A 12,153-nucleotide genomic window follows, 5' to 3' on the forward strand; every position below is an offset into this window, starting at 1 on the left:
CTGAAAAACATTTACACTACTCTTTGTGTCATGTTCGCACAGATGGGTGGAACTCGTTAGAGAACATGATCATTTGGGACCTAATTGTTTATGAAAGTAAACATTGATATTAGTTTCAAATACAATGCTAATCACATATAAGGTGTCACTACAGTGTCATGTGGCAGTACTTCCATGGAGGCAGATCTATTGTAACTTTTACGAGGTAAGATTTACACTTTAGATGCTCCACAGAACACATGAAATTACACTGTAGTGACTAACAGGTCTATTGTTAATGTTATTTCATATTTTTCCTCAACTTGTCACATCTAATAACCATTTCAATGTTTGTGTTTTCTTTTGATAGGTTGTTACTGTTAATTCAAGTGATTATGTTCTACACTAATGTAACAAGGATTAAACATTTTTTCATCCTGGGATTTCCTGGACTTTCACAGGAGTATTATGGACCTGTGTCAGCCCTGCTTTTTGTTCTCTTCTTGGCTATAGCTGTAGGAAATATTTTTATTTTAGTGTTTGTTAAATGTGAGAGGTCTCTTCACAAACCCACATATCTGATATTTTGCCACTTGGCACTAACTGACTTATTGTTTGGGACTGTAACTCTGCCAAAGATTATATCAAAATATTGGTTTAATGACAGCATTATTTCATTTTATGGATGCTTTGTGCAAATGTACTTTGTTCATTTTTTAGGGGCGTCTCATTCTTTCATCCTGATGGTGATGGCCCTTGATCGCTTTATTGCAATTTGTGCTCCACTGCGTTACACAGCTCTTTCACAAACAACACTGCTTCTGTGCTTTGTGGAATATCATGGATTTTGCCAATGTGTTGGATGGTGGGTATAGTTTTAGATGCTCTGAGATTGCCTTACTGTAATTTAAACATAATTACACAGTGCTACTGTGACCATCAGTCAATAACAGGGCTTGGATGTGAGGCCGTGCGAGAAGTTCAGGAAGTGGCATTTGGTATGGCCATGTTCAGTTTGCTGTTGCCTCTGGGTTTTATCATTGTCTCTTATTTTGTCATCATTGTTGCAGTTATAAGAATGACCAGTTCTAATAGCAGCCGCATGTTGGCTCTGTCTACCTGCTTGCCACAGATTATCATTACATTTCTCTTTTACATGCCAAGATGCTTTGTGTACATGGCAAATTTTGTGGGATTTACATTCAGTGTCCCAGTTCGCATAGTGATTGTAATGCTGTACAGTATTTTACCTGCTGCCATTAACCCATTAATATACTGTTTCAAAACCAAGGATATCAAAGAACACTTGAAAAAGAAATTAGTTACTCTGAAAATTAATAACAGCACAACAACTGGGTAAAATACAAGACATCATCAATCAAGTGATAAGTTACTTTTGCTGCTTCAAATATGTCACTTCCCTGTGAGCTTTAGAAACAATTTGGATACTTTGCTTTTCACTATTAGTAGTCCATATTACTAGTACTGCATCCTCCTACAGATCCTGAAGCAGGGGTCTCCTGAACAAAATGATATGTTAGTTTACTGAGGCTTTTCTTCTTGGCAAGGATCCAGAATAGAATCACTTTATACCACGTCTTAAAACTCCTTGTAGCCAGCCCATGTTAATGTTTTACACTACTTTTACATTTTCATGTCTGCTAGCTCATACTTTGTTTGCATATTTGTGTTCTTTAGTCATAAATACTCTATAAATAAAATGTATTGCAATTTTTCTAAATGTTATAAAATAAACACATTTTCTATTGGCATCAAAATAATCACTTAATAATCAATTTTTTTAGTTCATTCACACTCCACATAATGCTTAAACATAACTTGAATTTGAAAGTTCTTTAAGCCTGCAATTGCTGTAAATGTAAATTAACACAGCCACTCTGTAGGTCTTCTGGAAAGTTCCTTTTCTAAAAATGAATGTGTTGTGTCATCCTATAATGTACAAAACCTGATCTGCAAACAGCATCCTGAATATTTGTCTGAAATAATGCACAGGTTACTTAAGAAACAGACAAGACTGGGAACATAGAACATCATCACCAGAATAAAAAAAAACAACATGATTAAGTAACCAAGTGACCATGAAAAGATCAATATTTTTGGTTTAAGTAAAACATATGTTTACTGCCTGTTCAGAAGCTGGTCATGTCCCTGTTATGTTTGCATGATAATCAGAACCCAAATGCTGACAGACGCAGGGCCAGGAGTGTGAAATAAACTGTTTTATTCAAAGTACTCAAGTTGCAAGTCAAGGTTTCCGGGGGGCAGGTCAGGGGAATTCTGAAAAGGAGCGGGTCCGTCAGAAAGATGCAGGTGGTGGCCAGGTTAGCTCAGTGGAAGAGCAGGCACCCATGTACTCACAGGTTTATGCCTCGACACAGAGGCAATTAAATCCGGCCTGTGGCGATTTCCTGCATGTCTCCCCCTCTCTCTCCTTTCTCACCTAGTTGTCCTGTCAAAAAAAGAAAGAGGCGATGTCCAGTGGTGGCGATGGTTCTGCTTTGGTGTACGGCAGGAGTGGAGTGGTAGCAGGAGTCTGGTTCTAATGGCAGCTGGAGGCACAAGAACAAGAATCAGAACAGGCAAGTAGGCCTAGTAGTCCCTCAAAAAATTGCAGTTTGATGAAAGAGAGACTGTTTGTTTTGACGCGTAATTACATCACTTCATAACAGGGGAAAATGGCGGCTAAGATAAAAAATGAAAATCATGCAAGCGCCGCATTATTACATACATAAATCAGCAATTTATGCGGCAAAAGTGCGGCATATTTGAAAAAATGCGGCCCCCGCATAAATATACAGCCTTTGGCTGATTATGCATTGAATTATGCAATCACATAATCACGTTTTTCTGGAGAGACTGAAGTAGGTTTCAACTAACAGGCAAAGGTTTGTCTGGCGGAAGACTAACTGTGGCAGTATTAGAAGGACCGGGTAGGACCGGATATATGAGGCAGAAGTTGATTGTGGCCGATGAGAGGCAGTTGGACACTTGACTCAGCACACCCGACTCCACTCCTGCAATTAGGACAGACAGAGAGAGGGGAGGGAAAGAGAAGCTACCTAAGGGCAACAGTCGCTAACTAAAAGTTTGGATTTTCATGTCATTCTTTTACATTAAGTTTTGATAGATCAAAATGCTTTCAAATAAGTAACCGATTGCATATTTAAAATTTTCCCACATAACCTTTTTGCCACATATACAAAGTAGCCTATATAATGGCCCTCAAATAATTTCCTCCATGTCACTTTGCATATCAAAGCCATGACTGGAGTCAGAGGGAAGACATGCTATATCCTCAAATACAGGAGCATAGCTGCTGAAAGGTAGATGCGTATTTAAAAGACTTCTCCATTGCTCAAACACACTTGAGGGAGCACTCTCAGCTTTGTGCTGACCTGCAGCAGAGTGACAGGAGTGTTTTAAGAATGAGCGGACAGGCAAGATGCCTTGTTGTCTGAAGCTGCACGCTGACAGGATTACAGGTCATGTACAGTGGTGTGAAAAGTGTTTGCCCCCTTCCTCATTTCCTGTTCCTTTGCATGTTTGTCACACTTAAGTGTTTCGGAACATCAACCAATTTAAACAATAGTCAAGGACAACACAAGTAAACACAAAATGCAATTTGTAAATGAAGGTGTTTATTATTAAAGGTGAAAAAAAATCCAAACCATCATGCCCCTGTGTGAAAAAGTGATTGCCCCCCTTGTTAAAACATACTATAACTGTGGTTGTCCACACCTGAGTTCAATTTCTCTAGCCACACCCAGGCCTGATTATTGCCACACCTGTTCACAATCAAGACATCACTTCAATAGGAGCTGCTTGACACAGTAAGGTCCACCAGAAGATCCTTAAAAGCTACACATCATGCCGAGACCCAAAGAAATTCAGGAACAATTGAGAAAGAAAGTAATTTAGATCTATCAGTCTGGAAAGGGTTATAAAGCCATTTCCAAAGCTTTGGGAATCCAGCCAACCACAGTGAGAGCCATTATCCACAAATGGCGAAGACATGGAACAGTGGTGAACCTTCCCAGGAGTGGCCGGCCCGCCCAAAATTACCCCAAGAGCGCAGCAACGACTCATCCAAGAGGTCACAAAAGACCCCACAACAACGTCCAATGAACTGCAGGCCTCACTTGCCTCAGTTAAGGTCAGCGTTCATGCCTCCACCATCAGGAAAGACTGGGCAAAAATGGCCTGCATGGCAGAGTTCCAAGGAGAAAACCACTGCTGAGCAAAAAGAACATCAAGCTCGTCTCAATTTCTCCACAACACATCTTGATGATCCCCAAGACTTTTGGGACAACATTCTGTGGACCGATGAGACAAAAGTGGAACTCTTTGGAAGGTGTGTGTCCAAGTATATCTGGCGTCGAAGGAACACTGCATTCATAAAAAGACATTATACCAACAGTAAAATATGGTGGTGGTAGTGTGATGGTCTGGGGCTGTTTTGCTGCTTCAGACCTGGAAGACTTGTCTTGATAAAAGGAACTATGAATTCTGCTGTCTACCAAGAGATCCTGAAGGAGAATGTCCGACCATCTGTTCGTGTACTCAAGCTGAAACGAACTTGGGTTCTGCAGCAGGACAATGATCCTAAACACACCAGCAAGTCCACCACCAAATGGCTGAAGAAAAACAAAATGAAGACTTTGGAGTGGCCTAGCCAAAGTCCTGACCTGAATCCTATTGAGATGTTGTGGTATGACCTTAAAAAGGCCGTTCATGCTCAAACCCTCTAATGTAACTGAATTAGGACAATTCTGCAAAGATGAGTGGGCCAAAATTCCTCTAGGACGCAGTAAAAGCCTCATTGCACGTTATCGCAACGCTTAGTTGCAGTTGTTGCTGCTAAGGGTGGCCCAACCAGTTATTAGGTTTAGGGGGCAATCACTTTTTCACACAGGGCCATGATGGTTGGATTTTTTTTCACCTTTAATAATAAACACCATCATTTACAAATTGCATTTTGTGTTTACTTGTGTTGTCCTTGACTATTGTTTAAATTGGTTTGATGTTCCGAAACACTTAAGTGTGACAAACATGCAAAGGAACAGGAAATGAGGAAGGGGCAAACACTTTTTCACACCACTGTATATATGTCCTGGCGCTGATGGTAGAAAACTGTCCGCACTCAGACTCCGATATTTTAGAATTTAAATATGAATACAGTGCTTCTTTTAGGTAAGCCTTTGTAATCCACACAAAATCCCCATAGGTATAACTTGCCTTTTCCTAATAACTAGCAAGTAACTAGTTAGCTAGCTAACGGTTGTGGCTAGAAAGTAAAGGAAAGTAGCTAGCTGTATCCCTACTAGCCTCAACCGTTAAAACCTGTTGCAGCCTGTTTGCTAGCTATCATTACATAGCTAAATAAGATATTTTTGTTATATTTCCTGATATGAAGGGGTTACAGATGGGCTCCCATCGCTCGGTTTGGTTATGTCTCCGATGATTGTTTGCCCATTCTTCTGGAGCTATGGTGCTTTAATATTGACTGGTGCATGCTGGGATTCCGTGACGTAAATTGCTGGCGCTTTTGCTAGCTGACGTTAGCTCTTGCTAACGACAGAGTGACATGAGGCATAGCAACAACACAAAGCAAGAGAGTGAGGACGATACATAGCGACGACAGAGTGAAACAACACATAGTCATGACACTGCCAGCATTGACACAGCAAGACTGCAGTCAAATGACAAGGACAGACGGGAGTGAGTTGACACAGACAAAAGTTGAGCCATGTGCGCAATCGACATAGACAGTAAATAGACACATATACTGTACATGGAAGACGACACATAGCATGACACAGCATAGACAGACAGGCATGGTCATAGACAGTGTTGGAGGACTAAATTGGGACTGTATCTTCAGCTGATCCCAGTTTCCAACTTCACCCAGGTGCATCTGCCAAAATATGGACGGAGACCACTTCTCTCGATATTTTATTCAATAAAGCAACAGTACAAACATGGGCGTCTGCTATTACGGTTTAGCTGTGTAGGTGTGTGTGGTTCTGCTAGGGAAAAACAACACTTTAAAGGCCACCATACACAATGCATAAGAACCACATACAGACTAGCAAACCATAACAACCCATCATTTAGTACATTATATATAGATAGGCTGGCTGATAATAACAAACTCACCATTAACCACATTATTATAATGCTGTGTTTACTACTACAGGATGTAAACAGTGCACATAAATTGAAACTGTGAGACAGGGCGTGACAATTACTGTTATATTGGATCAACAGACAAGTGTAACCTAGCTAATAGGTAAGAACAAAGACAACAAATCCCTAGCTAGCTTAATTTAGATTAGCACTATAGAACTATAAAACCATTAGCCTACAACGTCAAGCTTAAAAGAACTGACAACACAAGTTACATGACTCAGAGATCTCGAGGATGCACACACACGATCTGAACCGGTTCATCATCCTCTGAACATCAACCGTCTCCTTTTTTCTCTCTCTCCTCTTTCTCCGTGTGGATACATACATGGAAGACAACACATAGACAGACAGTTAGGATGTCGATTTAATTTTGGCACAAACGGAGTAGACACAAATACATGGAAGACGACACATAGACTTAATTTTGGCACAAATGGAACCCCATATCCAACTTCCAGTCTTCAACTTCTAACAACCACGCTGACGCAGTCAACTCGATTCTGTCTTGAAATTGAAGACATTGCTTCATTTTAACTTTTGCAAATAAATCAAATAAAAGAAAATGCAACTAGATTTGTTTTATTCAAACCATGCACATTTTTGAACATCTGATCTGAATATAGGTTGAATACCAGAATAAAAGAATAAAATTCACAGTACAGTGCAGTGCCAATAATTAAACAAAGGCACTGTTGAAAAGGAAGGTCTTCAGCAGTCTTATACATTCCAAAACGTTCCAAAAACCTTGCTTGTAATCAATTCTAATATCGTGTTTTGCAAACCAGACACCTGAGTAAAAGTTTTGAAAGAACGGAGTTGTCTTGTGAAATATATCTTTATACAACCTGCTCCGCAATACAGAGAAAGTTGACACACCCATGATAAGTCGATTAAAAAGAGAATAATGTTCAGTAGGTTTAGGGGGGGGGTTTGTTTCTTTTTGTTTCTTTTTTTTTTCTTGTCAGGTTTTTATTTTCTGTTTTCCCTCTCCCCTTTCCTTCTTCATTTCTTGAAAATCAATAAACATATTTAAAAAAAAAAAAAAGAGGAATAAATGGTTGTGTGAACTTTTTCAATCCACTGTATATTGCAGTTGCATAATGTTTTATGGCTGAAAGCCACTGACTTGAACCTGAATAATATTTACACTACTCTTTGTGTCGTGTTAGCACAGATAGGTGGAACTTGTTAGAGAACATGATCATTTGGGACCTAATTGTTTATGAAAGTAAACATTGATATTAGTTTCAAACAAGATGCTAATCACATATAAGGGGTCACTACAGTGTCATGTAGCAGTACTTCCATGTAGGCAGATCTATTAATACTTTTACGAGGTAAGATTGACACGTTAGATGCTCCACAGAACACATGAATTTCACTGTTGTGACTAACTACTAAGAAGTTAGGTCTATTGTAAATGCTTCAATGTTATTTTTTTTTTTTCTCAACTTATCACATCTAATAACCATTTCAATGTTTGTGTTTTCTTTTGATAGGTTGTTACTGTTAATTCAAGTGATTATGTTCTACACTAATGTAACAAGGATTAAACTTTTTTCATCCTGGGATTTCCTGGACTTTCACAGGAGTATTATGGACCTGTGTCAGCCCTGCTTTTGTTCTCTTCTTGGCTATAGCTGTAGGAAATATTTTTATTTTAGTGTTTGTTAAATGTGAGAGGTCTCTTCACAAACCACATATCTGATATTTTGCCACTTGGCACTAACTGATTTATTGTTTGGTACTGTAACTCTGCCAAAGATTATATCAAAATATTGGTTTAATGACAGCATTATTTCATTTTATGGATGCTTTGTGCAAATGTACTTTGTTCATTTTTTAGCAACGTCTCATTCTTCCATCCTGATGGTGATGGCCCTTGATCGCTTTATTGCAATTTGTGCTCCACTGCGTTACACAGCTCTTTTCACAAACAACACTGCTTCTGTGCTTTGTGGAATATCATGGATTTTGCCAATGTGTTGGATGGTGGGTATAGTTTTAGATGCTCTGAGATTGCCTTACTGTAATTTAAACATAATTACACAGTGCTATTGTGACCATCAGTCAATAACAGGGCTTGGATGTGAGGCCGTGCGAGAAGTTCAGGAAGTGGCATTTGGTATGGCCATGTTCAGTTTGCTGTTGCCTCTGGGTTTTATCATCGTTTCTTATTTTGTCATCATTGTTGCAGTTATAAGGATGACCAGTTCTAATAGCAGCCGCATGTTGGCTCTGTCTACCTGCTTGCCACAGATAATCATCACATTTCTCTATTACATGCCAAGATGCTTTGTGTACATGGCAAATATTGTGGGATTTACATTCAGTGTCCCAATTCGCATAGTGATTGTAATGCTGTACAGTATTTTACCTGCTGCTATTAACCCAGTAATATACTGTTTCAAAACCAAGGATATCAAAGAACACTTGAAAAAGAAATTAGTTATTATGAAAATGAATGACCGCACAACAACTGGGTAAAATACTTTACATCATGAATCAAGTGATAAGTTACTTTTGCTGCTTCAAATGTCACTTCCCTGTGAGCTTTGGACACAATTTGGATACTTTGCTTTTCCCTATTAAAGTACTGCATCCTCCTAAAGATCCTCAAGCTGGGGTCTCCTGATTATTCCAACAAATGCTATGTTAGTTTTCTTCTTGGCAAGGATCCAGAATAGAATCACTTTATACCACGTCTTAAAACTCCTTGTAGCCAGCCCAATGTTATGTTTTACACTACTTTTACATTTTCATGTCTGCTAACTCATACTTTGTTTGCACATTTGTGTTCTTTCTTTCTAAGGTACTCATAAATAAAATGTATTGCAATTTTTCTAAATATTTTAAAATAAACACATTTTCTATTAGCATCAAATCACTTAATAATCACCTTTTTTTTAGTTGTCCATTCACACTCCACATAATGCTTAAACATTCTGTAAGCCTGCAATTGCTGTAAATGTATATTCGCACAGCCACTCTGTGGGTCTTCGGGAAAGTGCCTTTTCTAAAAATGAATATGGTTTGCCGTCCTATAATGTACAAACTTGAAGCTGTTCATGTCCCTGTTATGTTTGAATGATAATCACAACCCAAATGCAGAAAGACGCAGAGCCAGTAATGTGAATTAAACTGTTTTATTTAAGTACTCAAGTTGCAAGGAAATATTTTCCGGGGGGGGGGGGGACAACAAAGTAACGACAGAATGACATGAGGCATAGCAACAACACGAAGCAAGAGAGTGAAGACGATACATATCGACGACAGAGTGAAACAACACAGTCATGACACTGCCAGCATTGACACAGCAAGACGGCAGTCAAATGACAAGGACAGACGACGGGAGTGAGCTGAGTTGACACAGACAAAAGTTGAGCCATGTGCGCAATTGACATAGACAGTAAATAGACACATATACTGTACATGGAAGACGACACATAGCATAACAAAGCATGGATAGACAGGAATAGTCATAGACAGTGTTGTGGAGGACTAAATTAGGACTGTATCTTAAGCTGATCCCAGTTTCCAACTTCGCCCAGGTGCGTCAGCCAAAACACGGACGGAGACCACTTCTCTCTTGATATTTTATTCAATAAAGCAACATTACAAACATGGGCTTCTGCTATTACTGTTTAGTTCTGTAGGTGCGTGTGGTCCTGCAAGGGAAAAAAAACACTTTAAAGGCCACCATACACAATGCCTAAGAACCACATACAGACTACGCAACAATAACAAACCCATCATTTAGAACATTATATACATATAGGCTGACTGATAATAACAAACTCACCATTAACCACATTATAATAATGCTGTGTTACTACTACAGCATGTAAACAGTGCACATAAATTGCAACCGTGAGGCAGGGCGTGACAATTACTGTTATATTGGATCAACAGACAAGTGTAACCTAGCTAACAGGTAAAGAAATGAGGACAACAAATCAGTAGCTAGCTTAATTTAGATTAGCACTATAGAACTAAACAATTAGCCTACAACAACAAGCTTAAAAGAACTGACAACACAAGTTACATGACTCACAGATCTCGAGGATGCACACACGCAATCTTAACCGGTTTATCATCCTTCGAACAGCGACAGTCTCCTTTTTTCTCTCCCTCTTTCTCCGTGTGGCGTGTCCACGCCACGCTTTGGCATGCACTCCAACAATCACTACCCACAAGACAGCCTTTTGTATAGCCACCCCAAATAGCGATAGCAGTTTACACCTACAATAGTCAATCAACTTCTGGTGGGGGTGGGTTGGAAGGTTGGTCCTTATCATTTGGTTTGGATGGGAGGATAACCAGCCGGGCAATAGGCCTGGTGTAGATCTTATCCTATATCTTCACGTCAGCAGATCTCACATGACAATCTGCGCTGGTGTACACCTTGACCACTTGTCCGATAGGCCAGAGTGCCCTTGGTAGCTGGGGGTCTACTAGTATCTGTGAGGTTGTCCCTGATGACATGCCACTTCTGGCGGGTTTGCAGGCTGGGTACATAGTGCCTAATAAAACTTGACCTAAAGTGATCTGACCAGATCTGAGAGTGTCTCCACCTGCGTTGGCTGAGGAGCTCCGTATTCAGATACACCGCCTGAGGAAGCGATCCATCGGGCCGCCCCATCAACAAGACACTTGGGGTCACAGGGTCAAAATCCGCAACGTTGGATGATAAATAACCCAAGGGTTTGGAATGAATTTAAAATGCCTTCCACTTCTATGAGCACTGTTCTGAGCACCTCTCCAGCCTGTGCCTGAGCACCCACGGTGGTGTAGAGTGCCTGTTTGACTGAACGGATCTCCCTTACCCAGACTCCTCCAAAATGTGGTGCCGTCGGTGGATTAAAGTGAAAGACTCTTTGACAAGGCTCTGCATCAGCTTGGGGGACAGTGCAGCAAAGGCCTCTCGCAGTTCTTTCTCTCCTCCCTTGAAATTTGCCCCATGATCTGAGAACAACTCAGCTGGAGTCCTTCTGCGGGCAATGAACCTCCTCAGCAGAGATGGGAAAAGTACTCACTTTCCGTACTTAAGTAGAAGTACAGATACTTGTGTTAAAAAATACTCTGGTAAAAGTCAAAGTACTGATTAAACTTCTTTACTCAAGTAAAAGTAACAAAGTACAGGCTTGGAAATTTACTTAAAGTATAAAAGTAAAAGTAGCCTTAGAATGACAACAATATTTTTTGCAAAGCTACCTGGAGCACACAAATGTTACTAGAGAGACGCTGAGGAACTTCAGTGGACATGGAGGGTACGTCTTTATATGGCAATGGCTACATTTTAAATGGATGTCTGCCAATAGGCCTAAACATAACATATATGATTATTATTATGACAGACACTGGGACTCCAGGTTAATAAGATTCTGACTCATTAGCAAGATATGAATTCAGTTGTTATCTGTAAGAATTCACAGATCCAGTTTCTATTTTTAATCTCCCCCCTAACATGTAAATGAATCTACATGTATGTGCGTGTGCTCAAATATGGCTTCTGGAAAGAAAATAAAGGATTAAATATGAATAAACAAACTGACATTAATGAGGAAGTTCCCCAGCACATTGGCCAGGAGTCTTTCTTGATGCCTACTGTTTACATCTCTTTCAGATAAGGTCGAGGATGATGGGAATGTATTGCTGCTTGTCTGCCCTTTTTTCTTCATTTTCAATCATGTTGCCATCCATACTACTATGTGCTAACGTTAGCGCCATCCATACTACTATGTGCTAACGTTAGCGCCATCCATACTACTATGTGCTAACGTTAGCGCCATCCATACTACCATGTGCTAACGTTAGCGCCATCAAGCCTCAATGATTTACTGTGAATGAATGCTGAATCTGTTGAGTTATCTTAGTCGTGCGTCAAATGCAACGTACAGTAGATATATTCCCATCCATTTAGATTGAATATGGTATTGATGACATAAACAATAATAACAAAAA

The 12,153-nt window shown here is 39.8% G+C and overlaps 2 pseudogenes; both read left to right on the top strand.

The window, feature by feature from the left end:
- The first annotated feature begins 326 nt into the window (after positions 1-326).
- Positions 327-1,474, top strand: LOC116674528 (olfactory receptor 52E4-like; annotated as a pseudogene).
- A 6,239-nt stretch (positions 1,475-7,713) lies between these two features.
- LOC116674526 (olfactory receptor 52E4-like) lies at positions 7,714-8,676 on the top strand (annotated as a pseudogene).
- The last annotated feature ends 3,477 nt before the right edge of the window (positions 8,677-12,153 follow it).

This window comes from Etheostoma spectabile, unplaced genomic scaffold (genome assembly GCF_008692095.1).
Source record: "Etheostoma spectabile isolate EspeVRDwgs_2016 unplaced genomic scaffold, UIUC_Espe_1.0 scaffold00000609, whole genome shotgun sequence".
In the NCBI taxonomy this organism is placed as follows: Eukaryota; Metazoa; Chordata; class Actinopteri; order Perciformes; family Percidae; genus Etheostoma; species Etheostoma spectabile.